This window comes from Stomoxys calcitrans, chromosome 2 (genome assembly GCF_963082655.1).
Source record: "Stomoxys calcitrans chromosome 2, idStoCalc2.1, whole genome shotgun sequence".
Lineage (NCBI taxonomy): Eukaryota > Metazoa > Arthropoda > Insecta > Diptera > Muscidae > Stomoxys > Stomoxys calcitrans.
In genome coordinates, this window is record NC_081553.1 from 25753527 (window position 1) to 25779867 (window position 26341).

General features: G+C 37.4%; 1 protein-coding gene across 4 annotated transcripts in view; it reads left to right on the forward strand.

Moving 5' to 3' along the window:
• LOC106086715 (RNA-binding protein Pasilla) overlaps positions 1–26341 on the forward strand; it is a 282488-nt gene that overhangs the window by 38866 nt on the left and 217281 nt on the right. For 2 of the 4 annotated variants that reach the window (XM_013251497.2, XM_059361897.1), the window contains exon 2: positions 10574–10608. The exons of the other annotated variants lie outside the window; for them this stretch is intronic. The gene's annotated coding sequence lies outside the window, so the exon portion shown is untranslated. The remainder of the gene's footprint in view (positions 1–10573; positions 10609–26341) is intronic. 4 annotated transcript variants of the gene reach the window in all.

A 26341-nucleotide genomic window follows, 5' to 3' on the forward strand; every position in this document is an offset into this window, starting at 1 on the left:
AAGGGTTGCAGAAAAGTCGTCAACATGGTAAAAGCAGTTCTGGATCCCAAAACTGGTTGGTGTCAGAAAGTGTTGTAGAAAAGTCTTTAACAAGGTAAGAGCCACAAATACTGACACCTCTGGGCTAAGGAAGATCCTTTCCTAGAAACATATTACGGTAAGATACATTCAGAGGTAAAAGATATATGGACATAGTATAGTGAGGAAACACTAGAACTACTGGTTGATACACATTTCTCGGGAAACTCTTCAATGGACAAAGTGCCATCAGAAGATGTTCTGAGTGATATGCATTCATCGGAAGTTATTGGGGAAATTGTGTCGTGAGTCTAAAGTCCTTGGTCGATAAAAAGTTTAGACTTCTTTAAGTCGCCAGGCCCTAATGATGTGTTACTATTGATGTAGGTCGTTGGCGATCACAAATGGGCATATCGGTTCAGATATGGATATAGCTCCCACAGAATATTGGTGCCATTCAGGCCCATCCGTAGCAAACGCTCCAAATCCGTCAATTCCACGGCGTTCTCAAAAAGTGGAAATCGCCCAGACACACCTCACAAATGTCGCCAGTATTAAGAGGGGATAACCACCGCTGAACATTTTATTATGGTCTTTCCAGGATTTGGGCCCAGGCGTTCAGCGTCATAGGCGGACATGCTAACTTCTGCGCTACGGTGACCTCCTAAGACTGGTATTCAAGACAAAATTCTGACAGAATTTTAGGATGGGAATTTTATTTCTGAGCCTTTGATCTCCACCTAACGTTATACCCACCCACTGCTGTAAATGCACCTCTTCTAAGGCATCCATCATAGGAATTACAACAGTATCTATAGTTGGCAAAACTCATTGCAAAGTGGTTTTGTGTTGCAAAATGTGCTGGTTAAGCTTCTTAAACTGCATAGATGTATTGAAGTTATGGTTAAGAAAAGCAAAAACAATCCTGCACATGCTGCCGCATAAAGCAACGTGCCACTAAACTGTTGGGCCCCCAGTTGACTCTTAAAACTCGTGTGTGCGATTGTGGACTGAACTGGCGTTGAGTTGACAGCAGGGTCTGCCAGTGTCCGTTGTTGTTTATTGTTGTTGGTGTTGCTGCTGCATGCCGTCTTTGCAACAGCTAATTTGAGGGTGTGCCACTGAAGAGCCAAAAGTGGAAGACCAATAAAACATGAAGCTGTTGTTGCAGCAACAAATTAAAAAAAAAATGCCAACAACAAATCTAAGCAATTTTGAGTAATGTAGACTATGCCAAGTACAATTTGTTTTCTTTTTGGTTTCCCAAATGAGGGTAAGAAGCACAAGCGAGAAGTTGAAGAGTTGAGAATGTTGAGAATAGGCATATTCGAAGAAATGTTGTAGGTTGCTGGGGTATTGTTTCTATCTTAAAAAGTGTGAAGAGAGAAGATAGCAACAAGAAAGCGGAACATAAATCTTATGCAACTCAAAGTAGCTTGAATGTTGAAAAGACAATAAACATCTGTGCTTCTTAAATAATTATGTTTATTGTATAATTGCAAATTTTAGTATTACTTACATTTTGTTGTACCCTACACCACTATTGTAGTACAGGGTATTATAACTTAGTGCATTTGTTTGTAACACCCAGAAGGAAGAGAGATATACCCATTGATAAGTATACCGATCGACTCAGATCCATTTTCTGATTCGATTTAGCTATGTCCATCTGTCTGCCTGTCCGTCTGTGTCTGTTCGTCTGTCTGTCTGTTCGTCTGTCCATGTTGACTTGTGTACAAAGTAAGGGTCGCAGTTTTCACCCGATCGTCTTCAAATTTGGTACAGGCTTGTTTTTCGGCCTAGAGACTAAGCCTATTAAAATTGGAAAAAATCGGTTCAGATTTGGATATAGCTCCCTTATATATGTTCTTCTGATTTTCAGTAATAATGCAATAAAATGGTCATTTGTTAACCGATTCTCTCGAAATTTGGCAGGAAGGCTTTTCTTATGACGACATTACTGGTAAATTTCATAGAAATCGGTTCAGATTTAGATATAGCTCTCATACACATATATCGCCCGATTTTCACTCCTGGAGCCACTGCAAGCGCATTTATCAACCAATCTTTCCAAAACTTCATACAACGCTTTCCTTGATGACTGCCACAGTATATGAGAAGTTTGCTCGAAATCGGTTCAGATTTAGGTTAGCAAATTGCAAATTCCAAATTTTGCCCATGAACATTCCACTAAGGAACAGGGGCAAACTTCTTACATATCAATGGGTGCAGTCCGATTCAAGTTAAAGCTCAATGATAAGGGGCCTCCTTTTTATAGCCGAGTCTGAACGGCGTGCCGCAGTGCGAAACCTCTTTGGAGAGAAGTTTTACATGGCATAGTACCTCACAAATGTTGCCAGCATTAGGAGAAGAAAACCACCGTTGAAATTTTTTTCTGATAGTCTTGCAGGGATTTGAACCCAGGCGTTCAGAGTCAGAGGCGGACATGCTGACCTCTGCGCTACGGTGGCCTCCTCAGATTTAGGTATAGTTCCCATACATATGTTCACCCGATTTTGAAATGTATTGCACTAAAGTGCTCATTGTTTAACCGATGCTCTGGAAGTTTGACAGGAAGGATTTTCTTATGACTCTAGACATTACTGGTGAATTCCATAGAATTCTGCCCAGATTTAGATATAGCTCTCATATATGTATATCACCCGATTTTCACTTCTAGGATCACTGCAAGCGCATTCATTGACCAATATTGCCAAAATTTTGCACAACGCTTTCCTCGTTTTTATACCCTCCACAATAGGATGGGGGTATACTTATTTCGTCATTCTGTTTGTAACACCTCGAAATATGCATCTAAGACTCCATAAGGTATGTATATTTTTGATTTTCATGTCATATCAAGTCGAACTAGCCATGTCCGTCCGTCTGTCCATCCGTATGTCGAAAGCACGCTAACTTTCGAAGGATTAAAGTTAGGCGCTTCAGATTTTGCACAAATACTTTTTAATAGTGTAGGTCGGTTGGGATAGTAATTGGGCCAAATCGGTCCATTTTTCGATATAGCTACCATAAAAACCGATTTTGGGTCTTAAGCCTCTAGTGGGCGCAATTATCGTCCGATTTGGCTGTAATTTTGCACGTGATGTTTTAGTATCACTTCCAACTATGGTATGGTTGAAATCGGTTCAAAACCTGATATAGCTGCCATATAATCCAATCCTGGGTTTTAACTTTTTCCGCTGTTAGAGGTCGCAATTTTTATTCGATTTGGCTATAATTTTTCACGTGGTGTTTTGGTATCACTTCCAATAACTGTGATTGGTTAGGTTGAAAAGAGGGTTCAAATATTAATCCGCCCTATGCCACTATGGACATACACCTAAACCAGTACTCGGTTATAAAGTAACCTCTATAAAGAAAATTTTAAGCTTGGAATTTCGTGCTACCTACAAAATCCTTGATTGTTTTCAATACCACTCCCCTAAGTTGGTTCATGTCTGCTATTGTATCTCCACCTAAGTACCGGTATCTGTTAGACGCGAAAGCCGGGCAATGACAAAAGAAATGCTACAAAGTCTCATCATCTTGCCCGCATGCCCTATACATGTGAGCTCGAAGTCCTATGTGTCTCGTTATGATTCCAATAGCTATACTGGCCTCCTTCTTGCTTCCTTTCAGTAATAGCCTCGTCTTCTCACGATCTGGATCGCCCCATAGGCGATTCGCTGTTCCACAATGTTGCATGCGCATCCGTCGCCCCTCCCTTAACTCGGACTGCGTCGACCCGAAAGGCTTCGGGTACACCAAGTTTATTGACTGCAGTCCTCTGGCCTTCACCGCTAAATCGTCTGTCCTTTCATTTCCCATTACTCCGTTATAGCCCGGCGCCCAAACGAAGGAGATTTTCCCATCCTCAGAGAAGGCGTTAATCTCCTTCTTACATTGCAGGACTGTTCGTGACCTTACCGTCCTGGTTGTTATTGCCCTTATGGCAATTTTACTGTCGCTAAAGATCTTGACACTCGACGTCCCCGCGTTAGCACCACACCACTTCACACATTCCGTGATCGCCCGGATCTCCGCCTGCAGGACCGTATTATGGTCAGGCAGTCTAAAATTGATATCAGTCCCTGGGTTCTCAATGTAGACCCCCAGGGCCACTCTGTCCTCTAGCTTTGATCCATCCGTGTATCATGATCTTCCAGATGGCAATGCTAGGGTTCCGTCAATCCAAAACTGTGCCGATGAGTTCATCTCAGGTATCCGATCGGAAACCTCTTTCCTTCATTCCAGGTTTCCTATCGTCGCCTCGATTATACCGCGATGGTATGAGCTGCTCCCATCCTCAATCCATTCTCCCATCGCCTTAAGTCTCATAGCCGCAGTGGCTGCCTCACACATAATCTGTATGCCAATGGGTCGGATATCTAATATAGTCTCCAGTGCCCTAGTGGGAGTGGTCCTCATCGCTCCGCCTATGCCAAGACAACATGTTCTCTGAACCTGTTGTATGGTTCTTATGTTGCACTTTTTCTCCATAGCAGTCCACCAAACTACTGAGGCGTAAGTAAGTATTGGTCTAATCACGCTCCTGTAGATCCAGTGGACTATCCTTCAGGCCCCACTTCGGGCCTCCGTCCCGTCTACATAGTACCCAACATCTGTGAGCTAAGTATGGTTCAAAATCGGTTCATAACCTGATATAGCTGCCATATAAGCCGATCTTGGAGTTCTTGAGCCGCTAGAGGGCGCAGTTCTCATCCGATTTGACTGAAATTTCGCATTTTGTTATGACTTCCAACATCTGTGTTAGGTATGGCACAAATCGGTACATAACCTAATATAGCTGCCATATAAGCCGATCTGGGATATTGACTTCTTGAGCCTCTAGAGGACAAAATTCTAATCCGATTTGGCAGAAATTTTGTACAATAGCTTCTCCCATGACCTTCAAAGTGCATGCTCAATATGGTCAGTATCGATCTATAGCTTGATACAGCTCCCACATAAACCGATCTCCCGATTTTCCTACTTGAGGCCCTACAAGGCGAAATTCTTATCCGAAAGCACCGAAATATTACACAATGACTTTTACAATCTTCAGCATTAAATTCATTTATGGGCCGAATCGGACTATAACTTGATTAAGCTCTAACAGCATAACGGCTCTTATTCATTATTCTTTGTTTGCCTAAAAAGAGATACCGCGCAAAGAATTCGTTAAACGCGATCCATGGTGGAGGGTATATAAGATTCGGCCTGACCAAACTTAGCACGCTCTTACTTTTTTAATATTAATTTTGATTTATTTTATGTCGATTTTTAGTTTTGTTTTATTATTTCATAATTCTTTATTTATACCTTGATCGATTTTTCTTCTTTCATTTTATTTAAATGCTATATTGTTGTCTTTATTTATTTGCTTAGTTGTATGCATATTATCATGTAGATTTCTTCTTGTTTAAAAGTATCCGACTAATTATGCATGGAACCATGAAAACGGCAATCCTTACCCCCCTCCTCTAGTTCATACAGGTAGTGAGCAAACATATACAAACACCCACCCACCCATTCATTCATCTTTTGTTGCCATGTGCCATCCCTAGTTCCGTTAGGTTGTTGTATATGTGCTCTTTGTGTCTCTCTCCCTCTCTCTCTCTCTCTCTCATCCTTGTCATGATTATTATTGCGTGGATACACCTGTAAATCACTTGTTTGTCAGCCTAGGCACAATTGTTCTTGTTCCCATTGTTTGTTGTTACTGCTGCTGCTGGTGCTTCTTGTTCGTCATTCTTTTATCATTCATTGCATTGTTTGCGGTGGGTCTTTGGGTGAGTGAGAAGTGTGCGTACCTACATATGTGTGTCATATGAGTGAGCTATGGCCATACTTCGTTGGCTGTTTTGTGTTCGTTTTTGAATAGAAATGCAACAAAAACTTGGTCAAGTGAGAAGAACCTTGTGACATTAATTTTATTCTTTTTAGTATGATGGCTTTTTTTTTTGGTTCTTCAGCCGTCTTTCGAGGTGCTTATTTTCGTTATTGCCCTCTTCTGCTTTACTCTTTCTGCTAAATGAACATTTTGTGATGTAGCTGTTTCTATTACTTTTGTTGCTCTTCGTAGTGTCACCGATGCTGCTCTGTGGTATAGACTAGACCTATGGTTTAGTTTGGCTTTTGTTTTGTTTTCGCTGCATTTGTTGGATTTCTTGTATTTTATACGATTAAACAGTATTTTGATAAGACATTTTGATGATTGGGGGACGTTTGAGTGAAATTCGATTATTACAAATAGGATTCAGAATTTCTAACTTGTTACAACGTGCATACAAAAATAATAATTATGGCATGATGGGAAATATAAATGTCGATAAATTTTATTTTTTTCCGAAAATTCGATAAAAATTTTATGAAAACGATATATTAAGAAAGTCAATGAAATTTGGTTTTAATCAAACTAGACATATTTGTGGATTATGGCAAAAAGGGGCTCAAATCTGTATCTGTTTCATGGCCAAGTAATTCAGGGATGACTCACCTCATAAACTCCCCCTAAACGACACATATATACTGACTATAGCAATATGTAGCTCCAATGTGGTTTTTGGGAGTGGAGGTAAATTTGATATCCACTTTCGGGGCAAAGTGTTTGTCTACTACAATCCACCACCAAATCCAAGAGAATGAATTAGATCTAACATCCAAACTTTAATGGGCGGACCCACCCCTTACCTTATTTTTAAAAGTGCTAAATCTTGGAAAAGCGAAATTTAGTTTGTTTATAATAACTTAAATACAAAAATTTATAACGCTTCAATGAAAGGTATTTGGGAGAAGAGCACCAATATCATATCCACATTGGCGCGAAATATCTGAAAGGCCGTACCAGCACCCCCTCACATGACTTATTTCCTGACGTGACCGTATAGGGCTCAAACAAAATAAGGGAATGAAAGAAGGCGCAGCGGAGCGGGCCCTGTCCAGCTAGTATCCATATAAATATCCAATTATAGTCCGATCTTAATCATATTTGGTTCAGGTGTCGAGAAGCTCTATACAAGTAACAGTTTGGAAATTCAGCGAAATCGGGTAATAAGTGCGCCGCTCATGTGATTAAGTTCTAATTCGGATGATCGATCTATATGACAACTATGTCGAAATATGGTTCGATCTAGACCATATTTGGGTAAGATATCTGGAGTCTTTAAGCAGCTCACTGTTTCAAATTTCTAAAGATTAGTCTCTATGGCAGCTATATCTAAGTATATACCGGTCTGAACCATTTTCGGGACAGATGTTGGGAGTCTTAATACAACTCACTGTTCCAAATTTCAGCGAAGTCGGGTAATAAATGCGCCTGTTATAGGCCTAAGGCACAAAACCGGCAGATCGATATATTTGACAGCTATATCCAAATAGGTTCCCATCTGAACCTTGCAGTCTTTAAAAATAGAGATATTGAGCTGAAACTTTGCATAGATTCTTTTTTTGTCCATAAACAGGTTAAGTTTGAAGACGGGCTATATCGGACTATATCTTGATATAGCCCCCAGATAAAGCGATCCGCCGATTTAGGGTCTTAGGCCCATAAAAGTCACATTTTTTTATCCGATTTTGCCAAAATGTGGGACAGTGAGTTGTGTTAGGCCAGTCGACATCCTCCTTCAATTTGACCCCGATCAGTCCAGATTTGGATATAGCTGTCATATAGACCGATCTCTCGATTTAAGGTCTTGGGTCCATAAAACGCCCATTTACTGTCCGATTTCGCCAAAATTTGGAACAGTGAGATGAGTTAGGCCCCTCGATTTTCTTCTTCAATTTAGCGCAGATCGGTCTAGATTTGGATACAGCTGCCATATAAACCGATCTCTCGATTTCAGGTTTTGGACCATAAAAGGCCCATTTATTGTCCGATGTTGCCGGAACTTTGGGACAGTGAGTTGTTTAAGTTGGTTTACGTATATACCCGAGGTGGTGGGTTTTCAAAGTTCGGCCCCGCCGAACTTAACGCCTTTTCACTAGTTTCTATATACATATATTTTTATACTCACCACCATAGGTTGGGGGTATACTAATCTAATCATTCCGTTTGTAACACCTCGAAATATTGATCTGCGACCCCATAAAGTATATATACTCTGGACTGTCGCTACATTCTGATTCGATCTAGCCATGTCCGTCCGTCTGTCGAAATCACGATAGAGGTCGAATCGAAATTTTGCACAGATATTTAATATGGGCCATATCGGTTCAGATTTGGATATAGCTCCCATATAAACCGATCTCCCGATTTGACTTCTTGAGACCCTGAAAGCCGTAATTTTTGTCCGATTTGACTGAAATTTTGCACATAGTATTCTGTTTTGACTTCCAATAACTGAAACAAGTACGATCCGAATCGGTATACAACCTGATATAGCTCCCATATAAACCGATCTCCCGATTTGATTTCTTGAATCCTTACAAGCCGCAATTTTTGTCCGATTAGACTAAAATTTTGCATTCGATGTTCTTTTACGACTTCCAACAACTGTGCCACAATCAGTCTATAACCTGATATACCTCCCATGTAGACCGGTCTCTCGATCATCCTTGTTCGGCTCCTAGAGCTTAAGAATATGTAGAATAAAATAATGTATTGTAGAGTAAAATTATGCTTTACAACTAAATCTATTTTGAATAAATTTTTAGCAGAATCCATGGTGGTGGGTTCCCAAGATTCGGTCCGGCCGAACTTACCACGTTTTTACTTTCTACTGATTTTTTCGATTTTCTCCCACTGTGCGATGCACGCTTTTATTTGTGCTTTTTTTATTTCAATATTATCGTATTTATCGAATAGTTATGAAATTAAATGAGAATTTTATCTTATGTAAATTCAAATTACGTAAACAATCGATAGCAATCGAGTTTTCATAAAACATCGATAACAATCAAGTTTTCATAATGAGAATTTTATCTTATGTAAATTCAAATTACGTAAACAATCGATAGCAATCGAGTTTTCATAAAAAATCGATAACAATCAAGTTTTCATAAAAAATCGATAACATTCGAGTTTTTATTGAAAATATAAAAAAAAAAAAACAAATATAAGTTCACACTAAGTTTTTATTAAAAATGGGTTATAATTGGCGATAACAGGATTATCCCCTTCTAATGCTGACGACGTTTGTGAGGAACTATGCCATTTGAAAAAATTGTATGGCTGTCATGTAAAAACCTCTCCCCAAAGTGGGGTCGCACTGCTGCATGCCCTTCGGACTCGGCTATAAAAAGGAGGCCCCTTCTTATTAAATTGAATTGGACGGCAGTCATTGATATGTGAAGAGTTTGCCCCTGCTCTTTAGTGGTGTGTTTATGGCAATTTTGCATATCCTGTATTAACAAGGTTCAATATTTCTGACTGACACTGTAGATAAAATTTTCGCAGTTTTTTTTCTCGTTGCCGATACAACTAGCACTAGTGTGAAGTGTAAGTTGTAGTACCACCTTCGTACATCATAAAATGTAGTGTCTCATATTCGTACGTTCTCATCGTTGCAGTAGAGAACGATGAGAATACCTTTAGTATATCATCACTCAAGTTGATGTGATACACTTGGCACTTGTGCTATTTCTCTCATTGGCTTTACCCCACGTATTCGCACCTGCCCATTCACACGTCTGCTAACCACCCACCATAACCACCCACCCACTCATATGTGAAGATACGTGTAGCCCATCAAATTCTTAAGTATGTGTGTGTGTGTGTGATATGCGTGGGTTCTAAGGTGGCATAAGCAAAAACATCATCATTCGCACAACATTACCAACACAAGAACACCATCACCTCTTGACATGACTCTCTCAAAATGTACTCACTCACTTATAGCCAGCTAGCTGTAGTCCATTGCCTTTCAAAATAAAAATAAAAGTTTTTACACATTGCAATGTTGAGCAAAAGTTGTTGGTGTTTATTTTTAAAACCCAGCAAAGAAACAACCGCACCAACAAAATGAAAAGGAAATCTGAAATGCGCTGAAGTGTACTTACAATGTGTTAACAATTAAAGGTGAAACTTAAATGGATTTCCCTTTTCTCTTGTCCATGGTGTTGTTGTTGTTGTTGTTAATGCGCTTGTTGTTATTTTTCTTTCTCTTTTGATATAAAGAATAAGTCATGTAACAATAGCACTTTCCAACATAACACAGGTGTGTATTACAATGGAACTTTGTTATTTCAGGATATGGATCATTACTTCACACTGTCTTCGCAAGGCCGTAGAAAAAGAAGGTTACCATAAACATAGTTTTATTTGAAGACATAAAATAGAGTGATATCGTTTCAAAAATGCAATTAGGTGATATACATATATAAGACAGCTTTATCTTAATCTGTGCAGATTTTGAAATTCAGTACTTTTTACGATTGACAATACTTCCACCTTTTACCAACGAACTGACGAAATGAAAAAAATATGGTTTTGTTTTTAATCTTTATAAATATAATTTGATGTGTTTTTTATTTGTGTCTAATTATTCTAAAATTTAATTACTGAAATTGGTCAATTTTGTTTTTTCTAAAATTGTTTCTTTTTTTATTTCTATAGATTGAACTGACTCAAAATTAATCTATTATTTGCTGGTGAGTTTTGTGAAGTTTTTAATTTATTTTTAAATATTTTAAAATGCAATATGCATTCATAAAAAAATTGTAATTGAAGATGAAACGAAATGGAAAATGTATTCAATTATGTTTTAAAAAAATTAGCCACATAAAATCTTTACAGTTTTCTCTTAACATTTAATCGATACATGTGCCTTAAAAAGTCACGTTGTTTTTAATCGGTACTGAAACTGGTTTTGCCGTTTCTAAATGCAACTTTTTACGCTGTTAACTTAACAATATTATGTTTGAGATACAGTTCAATAGATGGGGATCGTTGGAAAATATGAGTTCATAAATTATGACACATTTAAATACTTCATATCTTAGGGTCTAGTATGATAGTAATGTTATGATGCTGTATAATCCTGTTGTTTAATGGGAAATAGGGAATAGGAGTATGTTTAATATTTAATACTTATCAAATGGATTGGAGTTTCCATAGAAAATTCGATTTAAATCTAGATTTAATTGAAAATTCAATAACAATAGAGTTTCATTAAGGAGTTTTCATTATAAAAAGAAATTTTCATTATAAATTTAACGAAAATGCGATAAAAATCGAGTTATCATTAAAAATTCGATTAACATTTGCGGTTGAATAAAACTTAATAGTTAGTTTTTAATTGATATTTGTAATCGAGTTGTATATCGAAAAATCGAAAATTATATACAAAAAAAATTTAAATTACAAAATCGTAAAAAATTATATAAAAATCGAAAATTCGATAAAAATCTAACTTTCGATAAAATTTAAAGAATCGATAAAAATTCGATTAAAATTGTAAATTCGAATCGAAAATTTTATATAAATCGAAAATTCACATGTGAATTTTTCAACCTAGAAGACATACCTTTTTGACCAACCTACCGACGAGTTTGGTTGGTTCCAAACGAAATCGAGATCTAGGAAACCAGCCAAATGCTGTTACAAAGCAAAAAACACATTTTTCTGCCTAACTTTAAAAAACGTTTTATTTTGTGTTCTATTTATAATAGAAACAGATTACACTATGGTCTGCAGCCGGACCATATCCGATTGTATAAATCGAAAATTCTCTAAAAATAGCAAATTCTCTAGAAATAGAAAATTCTCTAAAAATAGTAAATTCGAAAAAAAATAAAAAATTTAATACTCGATACAAATCAACAATTCTATGAAAATCGAAAATTCGATAAAAACCTTTAATTCGATAAAAAAATTAAAAATTCTATGAAACTAGAAAATAAAAGTAAAAAATTCGATACAAATAAAAAAATTCGACAAAACTCAAAAATTCGATAAAAATTAAAAAATCGAAAAATTCGATAAAAGTTAAAAAATCTAAAAAATCGATAAAAAATAAAAATTTTCATAAAAATCGAAAGTTCGATAAACATCAAAAATTCTCTAGAAATAGAAAATCTGATAAAAATAAAAAAATCAATAAACATCGAATACTCCATACAAATCAACAATTTTATAAAAATCGAAAATTCGATAAAAATTTATAAATCGATAAAAAATCAAAAATTCTATGAAAATGGAAAATTTGATAAAAAAAAATCGAAAAATAAAAATTCAATAAAATAAAAAAAAATCGACAAAAACAAAAATTCGACAAAACCCGAAAATTCTATAAAAGTTAAAAATTTAGTAAAAAATTTAAAATTGGCTAAATTAAAAAATTCGATAAAAACAAAAAATTGATTGGTTTCGTTGAAAAGAGGATGTGGATATTAATCGAAAATTCGATGAAAAATCGAAAATTTAATACAAATCGAAAATTCCATAAAAATGTGTAGTTCAATAATAACCATAAATTCTGTACAAAAAGTGAATTCAATAAAAATAAAACATTCTATATAAAGCGAAAAACTCGAATACTCGATGCAAGTCACCAATTTTATACAAATCGAAAATTCGATAAAAGTCGTAAATTCGATAAAAATTGAAAATTCGATAAACATCAAAAATTCTCTACAAATAGAAAATCTGAAAAAAATAAAAAAAATTAACACCGAATACTCCATACAAATCGACAATTTTATAAAAATCGAAAATTCGATAAAAATCTATAACTCTATAAAAAATCAAAAATTCTATGAAAATGGAAAATTTGATAAAAACAAAAAATTTGAAAACGTTAAATTCAATAAAATAAAAAAATCGTCAAAAACAAAAATTCGACAAAACTAAAAAATTCTATAAATTTAAAAATTTTGTAAAAATAAAAAATCAGTAAAAACTAAAAATTGGATAAAATCAAAAATTCGATAAGAATGAAAAAATTGATTAGTTACGTTGAAAAGAGAATGTGGATACTAATCGAAAATTCGATGAAAATTTTATACAAATCGAAAATTCGATAAAAATCTGTAGTTCGATAAAAACCGAAAATTCTCTATGAAAAGTGAATTCGATAAAAATTAAAACATTGTATATAAAACGAAAATTTGATACAAATCACAAATTTGATTGGTTAGGTTGGGAAAAGATGAAAGAGATGAATGGAGAAAATTCAAAATCGAAAATTTTATAAAAATGAAAATTTCGACGACAATCTGGCTTTGCCGTTTCTAAATGCAACTTTTTATGCTACTAACTTAACAATATTCTGTTTGAGATACAGTTCAATAGATGGGGATTGTAGGAAAATATGAGTTCATCAATTATGACTCATTTAAATACTTCATATCTAAGAGTCTAGTATGATAGAATTTTATACAAATCGAAAATTCGATAAAAATCTGAGGTTCGATAAAAACCAAAAATTCTGTACAAAAAGTGAATTCGATAAAAAATAAAACCTTCTATATAAATCGAAAATTCGATACAAATCAAAAATTTGATTGGTTAGGTTGGATGTGAAGAAATTAATCGGAAATTCGAAATCGAACAATCGAAAATTTTATAAGAATGAAAAATTCGACGACAATCTAAATTCGATATAAACCAAAAATTCTATAAAATATAGAGAATTCGATAAAAATAAAACAATCTATACAAATCAAAAATTTGATTAAAATCGAAAATTTGATTAAAATCGAAACTTTGATAAAAATCGAAAATTTGATAAAAATCGAAAATTTGATAAAAATCGAAAATTTGATAAAAAAAAATCGAAGATTCGATAAAACTAAAAAAATCGACTTAAAATAGAAAATTCGACAACAATCTGTAATTCGATAGAAACCAACAAATCTATAAAATATAGAGAATTCGATAAAAATAAAACTATCTATACAAACCAAAAAATTCTAATCAAAAATTTGATATAAATCGAAAATTTGATAAAAATCAAAAATTCGACGACAATCTAAATTCGATATAAACCAAAAATTCTACAAAATATAGATAATTCGATAAAAATAAAACTATCTATACAAATCAAAAATTTGATAAAAATCGAAAATTTGATAAAAATTGAAAATTTGATAAAAATCGAAAATTTGATATTAATCGAAAATTTGATAAAAATCGAAAATTTGATTAAAATCGAACATTTGATAAAAATCGAAAATTTGATAAAAAAAAAATCCAAAATTCGATAAAACTAAAAAAATCGACTTAAAATGGAAAATTCGACAACAATCTGTAATTGGATAAAAACCAAAAAGTCTATAAAATATAGAGAATTCGATAAAAATAAAACTATCTATACAAACCAAAAAATTCTAATCAAAAATTTGATATAAATCGAAAATTTGATAAAAATCGAAAATTTGATGAAAATCGAAAATTTGAAAATTCGATAAAAGTTCAAAAATTCTATGAAAATATAAAATTAATAAAAATGAAAGTTCCAAAAAAGAGAAAATTCGATAAAAGCAAAAATTCGATAAATACAAAAAAACTAAAAAATCGACTAAAAAACAGAAAATCAAAAACAAAAATAGATAAAAATCTAAAAGTTCAGTAAAAAATCTAAAATTCAATAAAATTTTAAAATTTGATAAAATCAGTAATTCGATAAATATCTAAAATTCACCAAAAATAAAATATTTGATAAAATTTTTCAATTTGATTAAAATTTTAAATTGGATAAAAGCCAAAAATTCGACAAAAATTAAAAATTAGATTAATACACAAAAATTAGACAAAAATTTAAAATTTAATATAAATCAAAAAAACATCGAAAATTCGATAAAAATAAAATAAAAGGTGAAAATTCTATAATAAAAATTTAACATTTTATACACTTGTCTGTTCCGGTTTTCGAAAACTAAAACGAAAGATTTTCTGAGCTGTATTTCTTGCTAACCTTATAATATCTATGTTGGAATGAATACTCTGATTAAATTTCCATATAGTAAGAGAACCCTCAAGTGATTTCTCAAAACATAAAAGAAGAAATGATAGAAAATATAGGCAAAACATTTTTTTTTGTTTTGTAAATTTGAAAACCTAAACAAGTCAAAAGTTGGATGAAAATTAAAAATTTTGCTAAAATAAAAAATTCGGTAAAAATTTTAAATTGGATAACAAATAAATAACCAGTAAGGATGTGTTATCGATGTCTCAATTTGACATATTAAGCCCCTAGAAGCCGCAATAGATGTCCGATTCGGCTGAAATTTTGCAATTTCCGATTCTGATTTGGATACGGCCGTGTACTTGGCACGGTTGTTGGCAGTCGTAACAATGGGATATTTCCATGTGTTACAAACGGAATAAGTAGGTTAGTATACCACCAACCCATGGTGGTGAGTATAATAAAAATTGCAAAAAATGTAAAAATGGACATTTTCTACCCAAAAATATGGAAGAAATAGCGCAGAAACTTCTCATGTCGAGATCACGTTGCGATTTAAGATTTAATTCTATTATAAAACTTTCCTTGTTTTACATATGCCATGGAAACTTCAGCTTCAATTTTATTTTTATTTTTAAAGAAATATTTTATATCAACATTTCATGCATCTATGTATTTGCGAATTTCATAAGAGGTGTTATAAAGATAAATGTCTACACACATTTGTACACGAGCCAAAGTAAGAATAATGTCCACAGCAAAGGCAATAGACAAAGCGAAAACTAATAAAAAGCAAAACGTCAATATTTATTTATTTACTCTGAAGGTCAGCTTAATTTGTATCTCATTAATATGAAATAACAAAAACAAAAAAAAAAAAACAATACTGAAAAAACAAGTTTAAACGTGATGTGCCATCTTCATTCACGCCTCCCAACACGACGCAGTAAAGTCTCATGCATCACAACACCACTACACCACACCACCTAGCCACCCCATTTTCATATAACCGCTGCTGCTTGTCTAACGAAACCTAATCTCCATTTAAACACAAAGAATTATTAAAGCATTATTAAAACGAAAAATAAATGTTATCGTGCTTGTCTGACTGCACGACTGTCGGTTAGTCGTATCTCTCTGTCGGCACTGGTTGAGCAGATAACTATGCAAGACAATGATCGTAAAATGATAATCGAATTCGTTGAAGTTAGCTCGGGGCGGCAGTTAAATCACTGCAGATCCAAAGTACATTTCAGATTTGTTTGTAAACTTTGGAGTTATGGGTGTAGCTAAAATCAGGGTGGGAATTTTGGTAGTTTTGATGGACAATTGGAGTTTAAAACGTACAGGTACTGATGTTTTTGTTGTTGTTGTAGCAGTTTGTTGGGATCAATCTTTCGTCTACTTGATTCTGTTGAGTGTCAAGACCCAGAAACTCTGCGACCAAGATAAGGTGCGTCCACAGGGATCTGGGTTTGAGTCGAATGGGTCTGCCTGGGCAGTGAAACAGTTGACGTGTATCGTGCGGTCCCTGGTTACAATCGGGACATACATATTGCACGTCGACATCAATCCTTGCTCTGTAGAAGTTGAGGCGGCTGTATCTGCCGGAATGTAAGTGAACCACAATTACTCTGGTTTACCGGGGGGAAGTCAATTTCTTCAGGTGTAATGGGAGGCGGTCGTTTTCTAAGGACTACATTCACCCAGTAACCATTTACCGCATCTGCTACCGTGCCTGCATGAATGTTGTCTAGACCTGCTTGATCTAGAGGTTCTCTCTTGTAACGCGGAACCTCACGCTCTAGATCATGTAAATCTACCTTAAGGCTTCTTTCTGGGCGGTGGATATCTATCCACAAGATGATGATTTGGATGGTCTCGGCGATAACAGCCCAAAAGGTATTGCTTAGACAGCATGTAGTTATGTCTTTGCACTGCTAGGATCTTTGTCTTCTGATGGAGGTGGTCCACCCGAGAACTGAGGAGACAGTGCGCGACAGTTCGGAGGGCGGCATTTTAACAGATCTGAATATTATTGCACTGCGAGTCACAAAGCTGACGAGATCATACTGGGGCTGCATAACTTACCACAGACCGGTCAATTGCTTTGTACGTGGTCAACAAGGTTTCTTTGTCTGCATCCCAAGTACTGCCAGCAAGTGACTTGAGGACCTTGTTTCTACTTTTGACTTTATCGCTAATTGCTGTGGCATGTGGCAAATGTGACGCCAAGTATTTTGGGAGATTTGGTGGTCGGAATCGTTTCTCCATCGACCATCACAGTCAGATCAGTATTCACCTCACGCATATTTGTACTGAACAATGTGGCTGAAGATTTGGTGGCAGATATCTTCAGATTCTTTGCAGCGAAAAATTAACTTGTCTCATGGCAACTTCGTGTAGGTAGACGTTCAACCTATCGAAGATGTCAACAATGGGTGGGGGGCCTGATGCCATGATCATACAATCGTCCACATATGATACGATCTGTATGCCGTCTGGAGGGGGTGGAATGAAGGATAGGTAGAGGTTAAATACTGCCAGAGATATCACCCCACCTTGGGGAACTCCCTGTTTCATTCTACGGTGCTTCGACTTCTTATCCCTAAATTCCACAAATGACTGGCGACCACACAGATAATTCGTGACCCAGCGTTTCAGACTTGGCTGGAGGGACGTGTTGGCGATGTCCTCAAATAATTTGGCATAGATGAACGTGTCGAATGACTTCAAAAGGTTCAGTGCCACGAGGACCGTCCTATCACATGGCTTAGGTTGAATGAAGCCACGGCATGTGTGTGCGGTGATGGCATGCAAAGCTGTTGTTGTGCTTGTTGAAATCCATGTTGATGCTCGGCGAATGGAAATTCTCCTACGAGGCTCGGGAGGAGTAATGCCTCAAGCGTCTTTGCCACTGGTGAGAGAAGGGAGATCGGTCTGTACGTCTTCCCCAAACTCGGATCTTTTCCAGGCTTCAATAGCGGGATCACTCTGCCCATTTTCCAGACATTGGGAACTAGAAAAGTGTTCGATGACAGGTTGAGGACAGTGGTAAGGTACTCAACTCCAGGCAAATCCAGATTCTTCAACATCAAAGTAGAGATTCCGTCGGGGCCTAACGCCTTGGGTGATTTGGTGCCACGGATGATATCCATAACTTCGCCCATGGTCAATTGTGATGACTGTCCATCGGCTCGGAGACCGCGAATGGCTCTCCTTCTTGCTCTGTTACTCTAGTGATGCACAATAAATTGACGGTTGAACAACCTGGCACATGTTTTCGGATCAGTCACGGTAACTTCGCCAAAAGTGACTTAGGTCCTGTCATCCCGTCTACGGGTGTTCGAGAGTGACTTAAAAGTAGACCACAGCTTGCCTAAACCAGTACCACAAATTACGCTTATGTTCGTTGAATATCCTGTTTATTTCCAGATTCAGCTCGCTGATTCTGGGGTTAGTGGGGTCCATACAACGAATCCCATCACGCTCGTCTGCGAGTATTACTCCCAACGCCAGAAAATTTGGCCGCACTTTGGGGTATTCGATCGGCTGGTATAAAGCAAGCGGCTGCTGCGTTAATGATGTCTCGGAATTTCCTCTCGGCCACTAGAACATCCGAGGGGCGTGACAGTTCACTGAAGCGGCGATTGGTATACTCTCTGAAGCCAGCCCAATCGGCCTTCTTCTGATTGATAATCGTCCGGCGCTCAGAGGTTATGAAGTCGGGCGGTAGGTCGATGGTGAGAATTATGGGAAGGGGTTCCGACCCCAAAGAGATGACGTCACTCAGGAGATCAGGGGATGCAATGGAAATGTTTGGCGAGCTGCTGCACCTCCTTGTAATCCTAGTGGGGGCATCCTCATTCACCGTGCAAAACGGGGTGCCTTCAATCTGCTCTGCCAAAGCTATGCCACGCTGGTCGTTACCTAGGGAAGAATGCCGTGAAGTGTGATGCGCATTAAAGTCCCCTAGAACCAGACGATTATGGCCAGATAGTAACCCATTTATGTCGGGGTTGTAAGTTTGGCCATTAATCGGGACACAGCTACCAACCGGCGGTATTTACACGTTGTATGGCTCCATCTCGGCAGTACAGCACCTGACTTCTATCCCCATGTACTCCATGTAGGGGTCACTAGCGGCAGGTGCTGGTGAGATGGGTCTATATTGCACGGAATGGTGTATCACGAAGGTCAATCCCCCACCTCTGCAATTTGGCCCAGATCGGCTCAGATTTGGAAATAGCTGTCATATGGACCGATCGCTCGATTTAAGGTTTTGGGCCTATAAACGGGGCATTTATTGTCCGATTTCGCCATAATTTGGGACAGTGAGTTGTGATAATTTGGGACAATGAGTTGTGATAGGCCACTCGATATTTTTCCTCAATTTGGCCCAGATCGGTCCAGATTTGGATAAAGCTGCAATATAGACCGATCCCTCGATTTGAGGTTTTGGGCCCATAAAAGGCGCATTTATTGCCCGATTTCGCCAAAATGTGAGACAGTGAGATGCATTAGGCTCTTCGACAACTTTCTGCAATTTGGCCCAGGTCGGTCCAGACTTAAATATATCTGCCATATAGACCGTTCTCCCGATTTTGGGTTTTGAGCCCTTAAACGGGGCATTTATTGTCCGATTTCGCCAGAATTTGGGAAAGTAAGTTGCATTAGGCTCTTCGACAACTTTCTGCAATTTGACCCAGATCGGTTCATATTTGAATATATCTGCCATATAGACCGATCTCCCGATTTAGGGTTTGAGCCCTTAAACGGGGCATTTATTGTCCGATTTCGCCAGAATTTGGGAAAGTAAGTTGCATTAGGCTCTTCGACAACTTTCTGCAATTTGACCCAGATCGGTTCATATTTGAATATAGCTGCCATATAGACCGATCTCTCGATGTAAGGTTTTGGGCCCATAAAAGGCGCATTTATTGTCCGATTCTGCCGAAATTTGGGGCAGTGAGTTGTGTTAGGCTCTTCGACAATTTTCTGCAATTTGGCCCAGATCGGTTCATATTTCAATATATCTGCCATATAGACCGATCTCTCGATGTAAGGTTTTGGGCCCATAAAAGGCGCATTTATTGTCCGATTCTGCCGAAATTTGGGGCAGTGAGTTGTGTTAGGCTCTTCGGCAGCCCTCTTCCAATTGGGCCAGATCGGTTCAGATTTGGATATAACTGTCATATAGACCGATCGCTCGATTTAAGGTTTTGTGTTCATAAAAGGGGCATTTATTGCCTGATTTCGCCGAAATTTGATACAGTGGGTTGTGTTAGGCTCTTCGACAGCCCTCATCAATTTCGCCCTGATCGGTTCAAATTTGGATGTAGCTGCCATATAGACTGATCTCTCGATTTAAAGTCTTAGCCCCATAAAAGGCTCATTTATAATCTGATTTCACTGACATTTGACATAGTGACTTACATCAGGCTTTTCGACATCCGTGTCGTATATGGTTCAGATCGGTCTATATTTAGATATGGCTACCAAAAAGACCAATATTTTGTTCTACAAAATTGAACAATGACTTGGTCTAATAGACCAGACAAAATCCGTGTTGAATTTGGTCCAAATCGGACCATATTTCAAAAAGCTGCTATTGAGGCCACCGTAGCGCAGAGGTTAGCATGTTCGCCTATGACACTGAAGGCCTGGGTTCGAATCCTGACAAGTACATCAGAAAATTTTTCAGCAATGGTCATTCCCTCTTAATGCTGGCGACATTTGTGAGGTACTTTGCCATGTAAAAACTTTTTCCCAGAGAGGTGTCGCTCTGCGGCACGTCGTTCGGACTCGGCTATAAAAAGGAGGTCCCCTATCATTGAGCTTAAAATTGAATCGGACAGCACTCATTGATTCGTGGGGAAGTTTGCCCCATTTTCTTAATGGAATGTTCATGGGCAAATTTGCATTTTTACTATATGGGGCATAAATTATGAATTTTAAAAGATGGTTTACATATTGGGTTGCCCAAAAAGTAATTGCGGATTTTTTAAAAGAAAGTAAATGCATTTTTAATAAAACTTAGAATGAACTTTAATCAAATATACTTTTTTTACACTTTTATTCTAAAGCAAGCTAAAAGTAACAGCTGATAACTGACAGAAGAAAGAATGCAATTACAGAGTCACAAGCTGTGAAAAAATTTGTCAACGCCGACTATTTGAAAAATCCGCAATTACTTTTTGGGCAACCCAATATATACCCGAGGTGGTGGGTATCCAAAGTTTGGCCCGGCCGAACTTAACGCCTTTTTACTTGTTTTAGAATAAAATTCAATTATATTGTAGTTTCATTTCAATATTATTTCTCGGCCGCTAAATCTTTCAGAAATTGAAAAAAAAAGTTTTTTTTCGAATAATAAGAAAACCGGGTTTATGAAAAAACCGGTTAATTGATCACATTAGTCATCAGCAAGGTTCTTCTAAATTCAGAATTTTTTTTCTCTCTAAAAGAAACAAAGTATCCTCTCTTCGCCTTAAATATGTCTGTGTTAATAGCTAATGGTTATGTTAATATTAAAACCAGCGCATATAGTTTACTGTCATTTCTCAGATGGAATATTCACATGCTCATGAATCTATTTTTCGAACCTTCTTGCCTTAACGTATTATCTTTTATTCAACTTCCAGCTCTTGAGCTACGATGCCAATATATCAAAAAGAAATATAACCTGCTAACAGATTCCATTTAAGTGCCAGCTCCATAGAAATTGCCCAACTATGTATAAAAAAATCTTGGCAGTACTCCCTCCCCCCCTGAGAACTTAAAATGGAAAAATACACAAAATGCATAATTAATCACAAATTAATTACGAAGCCGGCTGAAACAGAAAATAAATGCAAAATAAACTACGCTTAATTATGGCCACTCAGACTAGGCAAGGGAAAATAACTGAACAAAACCCAACAACAACAAATGCAGCTAGTCGTCAACAACTTCAAGGATATGGCATCAAAAGTAACGTCAAAGCTGGCATAAATAATATTTGAGCGGCAAAGCGGGCAAAAGAGCAAGCGAACTCTCTCCTTTGTGGGGGAGGAATTGAAGTTAATATGAGCACTTTGAGCACACTAACACTCAACTTTGATTTGAGCAAAAAAACAACAACTCATAATTTATTTAAATTAATGTCGACCAAAAAAAAAAAAACGCAGCCGAAGTTGTTTCACCAACACCAGCCGCTGTAAATTGTGTCGGGCATAATGAATGGAGCACTTTTGCCATACTTACCTTAGCCACTAAGGGCGACTATTTGCTTTTCTCCTTTTAGCTACTTGGCAAGTGTTTGCCCCCCCACCCACACATACACGGGCGAAGAGTTGCTTTTGGACGTGTACATGGGCTTCTTGTTGTTGTGCGTGCCTGCCAACGGAGGATATGTGTGCCTTGCGCGGATTTTTCGTGCCTCCCTTGAGCACAAATAGCTTTTAATGCCTAACCCTTGTGGTATATGTGGGAATGGGGGGCTTCCTAGTATCCATAGCCATCCATCCCAACCATCCCGACCTTCCTTCCTTGTAATTGTGTATAATGTAACGCACATGTGTAGCATGTAGCCCATTCATTCGAAGGAAGTTAAATTGTAAGAAAACACCATAAAAGACATAATGCCTGGCACTTTTTGTATTTGTTCCCCGTATAGCTTTTGCACGTAGGATGCTGCATTTTACATTAGACAAGATATTTCCTTGTAACCTTTAGGATTATTATCTAATGCTGGTGTTAGTCTGCCGTTGGTGCTCTTTGCCTGCCTGTCGACATACTAGCGGGCATATGTTAATGTGTTACGCCTACCTTCACGGGAAAAACGAAAGAACCTTTAGAAATCGGTTTATTTTTTGTGACGAGGGGTTTCCTTTTTAATTTTTAAACAAGTAAAAGCGTGCGAAGTTCGGCCGGGCCGAATCTTGGGAACCCAGCCGAATAAATTAAGTTGAAGGGCATAATTTTATTCTACATACAAAACTTCTGTGAAACCAGGATAATCGAGAGACCGGTTTATATGGGACCTATACCAGGTCATAGACCGATTTGAACCGTACTTGGCACAATTGTTGGAAGTCATAAAAGAACACTATGTGCAAAATTTCAGCCAAATCGGACAAAAATTGCGGCTTGTAAGGGCTCAAGAAGTCAAATCGGGAGATCGGCTTATATGGGAGCTATATCGGGTTATAGACCGATTTGGACTGTATTAGGCACAGTTGTTGGAAGTCATTACAGAACATTATGTGCCAAATTTCAGCCAAATCGAACAAAAATTGGGGATTGTAAGGGCTCAAGAAGTCAAATCGGGAGATCGGTTTATATGGGAGCTATATCAGGTAATAGACCGATTTGGACTGTACTCGGCACAGTTGTTGGAAGTCATAACAGAACACTATGTGCAAAATTTCAGCCAAATCGGACAAAAATTGCGGCTTGTAAGGGCTCAAGAAGTCAAATCGGGAGATCGGTTTATATGGGAGCTATATCAGGTTATAGACCGATTTCGACCGTACTAGGCAGAGTTGTTGGAAGTCATAACGAAACACTAAGTGCAAAATTTCAGCCAAATCGGACAAAAATTTCGTCTTGTAAGATCTCAAGAAACCATATCAGGAGATCGGTTTATATGGTAGCTATATCAGGTTATAGACCGATTTGGACTGTACTTGGCACAGTGGTTGGAAGTCATAACAGAACATTATGTGCAAATTTCAGCCAAATCGGATGAAATCTGAGGCTTGTAAGGGCTCAAGAAGTCAAATAGGGAGATCGGTTTATATGGGAGCTATATTAGGTTATAGGCCGATTTGGACTGTACTAAGCACAGTTGTTGGAAATCATAATAGAACACAATGTGCAAAGTTTCAGCCAAATCGGACAAAAATTGCGGCTTCCAGGGGCTCAATAAGTCAAATCGGGAGATCGGTTTATATGGCAGCTATATCAGGTTATAGACCGATTTGGACTGTACTAAGCACAGTTGTTGGAAGTCATAACAGAACATTATGTGCAAAATTTCAGCCAAATCAGACAAAAATTGCGGTTTCCAGGGGCTAAAGATGTCAAATCGGGACATCGGTTTATATGGTAGCTATATCAGGTTATAGACCGATTTGGACTGTACTTGGCACAGTGGTTGGAAGTCATAACAGAACATTATGTGCAAATTTCAGCCAAATCGGATGAAATCTGAGGCTTGTAAGGGCTCAAGAAGTCAAATAGGGAGATCGGTTTATATGGGAGCTATATTAGGTTATAGGCCGATTTGGACTGTACTAAGCACAGTTGTTGGAAATCATAATAGAACACAATGTGCAAAGTTTCACCCAAATCGGACAAAAATTGCGGCTTCCAGGGGTTCAAGAAGTCAAATCGGGATATCGGTTTATATGGCAGCTATATCAGGTTATAGACCGATTTGGACTGTACTAAGCACAGTTGTTGGAAGTCATAACAGGACATTATGTGCAAAATTTCAGCCAAATCAGACAAAAATTGCAACTTGTAAGGGCTCAAGAAGTCAAATCGGGAGATCGGTTTATATGGTAGCTATATCAGGTTATAGACCGATTTGGACTGTACTAGGCACAGTTGTTGCAAGTCATAACAGAACATTATGTGCAAAGTTTCAGCCAAATGGGACAAAAATTGCGGCTTCCAGGGGCTCAAGAAGTTAAATCGGGATATCGGTTTATATGGTAGCTATATCAGGTTATAATCCGATTTGGACTGTACTTAGCACAGTTGTTGGAAGTCATAACAGAACACAATATGCAAAGTTTCAGCCAAATGGGACAAAAATTGCGGCTTCCAGGGGCTCAAGAAGTCAAATCGGGAGATCGGTTTATATGGTAGCTATATCAGGTTATAGACCGATTTGGACTGTACTAAGCACAGTTGTTGGAAGTCATAACAGAACACAATATGCAAAATTTCCGCCAAATCGGACAATAATTGCGGCTTCCAGGGGCTCAAGAAGTCAAATCGGGAGATCGGTTTATATGGTAGCTATATCAGGTTATAGACCGATTTGGACTGTACTAAGCACAGTTGTTGAAAATCATAACAGAACACAATGTGCAAAGTTTCAGCAAAATCGGACAAAAATTGCGGCTTCCAGAGGCTCAAGAAGTCAAATCGGGAGATCGGTTTATATGGGAGCTATGTTAGCTTCTTGACCGATTTGGACCGTACTTGTCAAAAATGTTGAAAGTCATATCGGAACACTACGTGCAAAATTTCAGCAAAATCGGACAAAAATTGCGGCTTGTAAGGGCTCAAGAAGTCAAATCGGGTGATCGGTTTATATGGGTGCTATATCAGGTTATAGACCGATTTCGACCGTATTTGGCACAGTTGTTGGAAGTCATAAAAGAACACTAAGTGCAAAATTTTAGCCAAATAGGACAAAAATTTCGGCTTGTAAGGGCTCAAGAGGCCACCGTAGCACAGTGGTTAGCATATCTGCCTATGACGTTCAAATCCTAGCGAGACCATCATACAATTTTCAGTGGTGGTTATCCCCTCCTATTGCTGGCCTCAACTTGAATCGGACTAAACTCATTGATATGTGAGAAGTTTGCCTGTGTTCCTTAGTAAAATGTTGCATGTGCAAGGGCTCAAAAAGTCACATTTGGAGATCGGTTTATATGGGAGCTATATCGAAATCTGAACTGATATAGCCCATTTGCAATCCCCAATGACCTACATCAATATAAAGTATCTGTGCAAAATTTCTAGCTTCTAGCTTTGCGCGTTCTACAGCGTGATTTTGGCAGACGAACGGATGGTCGGACGGACGGAAGGACATGACTAGATCGACTCAGAATGTCGAGACGATTAAGAATATATATAATTTAGGGGGTCTTAGATCAATATTTCGAGGTGTTACAAACGGAATGATTAGATTAGTATACCCCCCATCCTATGGTGGTGGGTATAAAAAAACAAGTAAAAAGGCATTAAGTTCAGCCGGGCCGAACTTTGGATACCCACCACCTCGGGTACATATGTAAACCCCTTTCGTGACAATCCGATGAAAATTGGATAACTGTCCTATTTCTCGAAGAGTGAGCTTTCGCTCAATCCGTAATGAAAGTACTTTTGTACTTCTTAGTACCTACATGTACTGTTGAGGAGTAACTGCATCGCAATTATGAGAGCTATTGCCCAATCCGTGAAGAAAGTACCAATTAGTACCTTTTAGTGTCTAGATGTACTAATTTCAAAAAAATTTCTAGTTGTCCGGTTTATACTCTCAAGGAAGACTTGTATTGAAAATTTCAGGCCTCTGGCTCAGTCCATAAAAATGTACCATTTTGTACGTTTTAGTACCTTAATAGAAGAGTTTCAAAAAAATTTTCTAGTCGCCCCATAAATTATCTTAAGGAATAACTGTATCCAAATTTTGAAAGCTATAGCTCGATCTGCAAGGAAAGTACACTTTTGTACGTTTTGGTACCTAAACGTACTAA